Genomic DNA, 3,969 nt, shown 5'->3' on the forward strand with positions numbered 1-3,969 from the left:
CCATGGAATACTATGCAGCCATAAAGAAAGATGGAGACTTTACCTCCTTCATGTTTACATGGATGGAGCTGGAAAATGTTCTTCTTAGCAAAGTATCTCAACAATAGAAGAAAAAGTATCCAATGTACTCAACTCTATTATGAAACTAATTGTTAAGCTATAATTTAAATGGAGTCCAAGAATACAGAGAAAGGGGAGAGGGAGAGGAGGGGAGAGGGGATAGGTGAATAGAGGGTGATTTGGGGGTTCACGCCTATGATTTATCCTATAAGGGTACATGTGAATCTTTCTAAATGCCGAATTTAAATGTCTTAACACAACAATTATGAGAATGACATGATAGCTATGTTGGCCAATTGGATGAAAGTATTTCAAATTGTATATGGAAACAACACACTGTATCCCATGATAGAATTAATGTGCACAAATATGATTTAATTAAAAAAAAGTTTTTCAAAAGTCTAGTGGACATTTTTAATCCTTTTGCCACTGTGGAAGTTGGAGTTTGATCAAAAGTTTCTGAGTGAGTTTACTTTTGTGGTGGAGGATTGCACTGGTCATTATGGAGGATAGGTCTGAGAATTTCCTGGAGAGCTAGTTTAGTAATGGCAAATTTCTTCAACATGTGAATGTCATTAAAGTATTTATTTTCTCCATCATAAATGAAACTCAATTTAGCTTGATATAGGATCCTGGCTTGAAAATTGTTTTGTTTTAGGAGATTAAAAATCAATGACCACCCTCTTCTAGCCTGAAAGGTTTCAGCAGAGAGATCTGCAGTCATTCTAATATTCTTCCCTTGTTGGTTATGATTTTCTTATGTCTGGCTGCTTTTAGAATTTTCTCTTTCATATTAACTTTAGTGAAGTTAATTATGATGTGCCTAGGGATGTCTTATTCAGGTTGAGTTGTGCTGGGGTTCTGAAGCTGTCTGATATCTGAATTTCAGAATCTCTTGGCATATCTGGAAAGTTCTCTTGAATAATTTCATGAAGACGAGACTGTGTGTTTTGTGAAGCAACTTCATCGCCTTCAAGGATTCCTATAAGGTGAATATTAGTTTTCTTCGAATTATCCCAGAGCTCTCTGAGAGAATGATCTATTTTTGCTCACCATTTCTCTTCCTCTTTGAGTGCTTGGGATCATTCAAGACCTTTATCTTCAATATCAGAGATCCTTTCTTCTGCCTGCTCCATTCTGTTAGCGAGGGATTCATATTTTTCAGATTTTTGAGGGCTGCAAACTCTTGCCTCAATGTGTCCAAATCTTTGGTCATTTTATTTTTGAAATCATTGAATTCTTGAGACATCTTTTGAATAATTTGATATTCTGATTCCCTCCTTTCCTCCATTCTGTTGATCTTATTTGCTGTCCAGACTCTGAACTTGATTTCTGACTTCTCAGCTATCTGTTTATGGATGGAGTCTTCAGTTGCATCTGCCATGTCCTTCTTGGGGGGATTGATCTACTCTGGTTATTCATGTTACTGGAGTTTCTCTGCTGATTCCACCCCAGGCTTAATTTACACAGTTTGGCTTTTCTCCTAGAGCTTTTCCATGGACCCATACAGTGCTATGGCTTGAGAAACTGGGGGCCTTCTTGGTTTGGTGGGGCTAAGTTGCTCTGTCTTGTTTTCAGCTGGTCTCTGTTCTACCCTAGTAAATCAGTTACTCTGGGTTGAAGTCTCAGCTGTGGAGAAATACCAGCAATTAAGTCACCCTACCCCCCCCACCAGACAACAACTGTAAAATGAAAATTACACCTTCCCATAACCACACATCCAGGGTAGCACTTTGGATAGTCCTCAGATGATTGACCCAGATCAAGAGGTCCAAATCAATTCTCCTTGTCAGCACTAGTCTCAGTTGGGGAAGCTCAAAAGGTCTCTGGCAACTAGATAGCAGGGGTCTGCTGGCAGCTCAAGTATGACTGGCTCAGGTGCTCCATGAGGTCAGAAGGACCAACCCAGCAAATAAATTAGCCTGGGAAAGTTAATGCCTCCTTTCCCACCTTGCACCTCTGTGACCCCGTTCTCCCCAATGAGCAGATGTCCCAGGATTTTATGCCTGCCTGAGTCAGAGAGAGATCTATGTCTCCTCAGCCAGGTCTCAGTTCTCAGCCACTGTCTGGCAGGGGGAGGTGAGGCGGGCAGTACACTCAGTTGCAGCCCCTGCACTCCCCCCACCCCCGATTGATATTGCTGGCAGAACAGTACAACTTCACAGAGTTTGTTTCTGTCCTGGTTATCAGACACTGCTTGAATTGACAGAAACCATGACTCAGTTCTGGACAGTGACAAGCAGTTGGAAGCTCACACTGAGCTGTCAGTTCCTGCCTCTGCCTGCCTGCCTTTGTCTCAGTTATGATCCCCTGGGGGCCAGGTATGTCTCAGCCTCAGTAAAACACCTCTGGCTCAGCCCATCCCTGAAAGTCTACTGTGCGTATTCTAGTCCCCATGCTCCTTTACTCATGTTCCAGATCCATCCACCAGTAGCTGCCACTGGAGAAGGTGTCTGGCTTCCTCTGGTTGCCCAGAGAGACAGGGTGTGTCTGTCCAAGATAGCTGCCCCAGGGGCGTGAGCCTTATCATTCCTGCCACGGCTGTTGTTCTATGCCTGGGGACACCAGTCCCACTCCTCTGGTTCCCTCTCAGCTGACCGTCCTCTCCTTACTCTCATGCCACAGAATCAGCACAGCCAAGCAAGGGCTCTTGCCCTGTCCACACCTCTTGAGAAAATGCCCAAGAATCTAGACTCCATGGGAGACAGGCTTCCAGACCTCAGGGTGAGAGTGGAAGGGAGTGCTGGGAGTTCAGAGTTGCAGGTAGAGAATATATACAGTTTTATACAGTTTTATGCCTGGCAGGAAAGTGCCATGGCACCCTAGTATGGGTAGGAGGTCCAGTTTTTAGAGGGTCTCTCCCATGGGATGGAATGGGAGGACATTTGAACTCTGCTCACTTGTTTGTATGGAGTTTACTGCTAGCCCTTCTCATGGGAGAGGGGACTCCCGTCCGCTTGGCGATGGATTCAGTACCTTTTGTTTGCATCTTTGGTGTCGCAGCTCACCTCAGCATGGTTCATATATGTTCTTTAACCTCCTTTCTTGGCTCAGCTCCAAACCATCAGCTCACTTGCTAAACTTCTGTCTTTTAACTCTCCTTCTGGATGGGAGCCACTGTGGAAAGTTGACGGCAGTCTGCCATCTTCCCCCCACCCCCCCCATACTTTCATATGAAGAATAGATCACAACTATGGCCCAGGATGAAGGAGGGAGGAGAGGGAGATAGGAGGGGATGAGAGAGGTCAGATGGAGGGAGGGTGAAAGGTGAGCTCACACCTATGGTGCATAAAGCAAGGGTACATGCTGGATCTATTAAGTACAGAGTATAAATGTCTTAACACAATAATTAAGTAAATGAGATGAGGTAAATATTTAAAAATATATGTGAGATTAGTGTAAATGATGAAAGTTACACTATTAAGAAATGGAATACAGTAATTCAAGTTCTGCTCAGTTGTTATAAAGATTACCTTTTTATCATTTGCATGATCTTTATTCCAAATAAATGATTATCATGTAAATATGATACAATAAATTATATTATAATAAAATAAATAAAAATACTTGCTAAACTAATTTTCAACAATAAAAAATGATAAAATTAACAGATTTTAAATAAAAATAAAAATTCTTCCTAAGCTAATTTTCAACAACAACAAAAAGGATAAAATTAGTGAGCTGTATCTGGCCGCACTCTCCAGCCTGGGTGAGATAGGGGGACTATGTTTCTAAAACAAATAAAATAGTTGAGGCGGAGCAAGATGGCGAAGGAGATACATCCCTGAGTCAACTCTCCTGGTGTTTTCAGGTGAGAGTGGGCTTATTGAATCTCTTCTGCGTGTAGTCCTTGGGCAGATAAGCAGCGCAGGGCGAGCAGCAAAGAGGTGAATTGCTGGATTGGAAGTG

The sequence above is a fragment of the Otolemur garnettii genome, unplaced genomic scaffold (genome assembly GCF_000181295.1).
Source record: "Otolemur garnettii isolate 467f Iridium unplaced genomic scaffold, OtoGar3 scaffold00193, whole genome shotgun sequence".
Classification (NCBI taxonomy): Eukaryota; Metazoa; Chordata; class Mammalia; order Primates; family Galagidae; genus Otolemur; species Otolemur garnettii.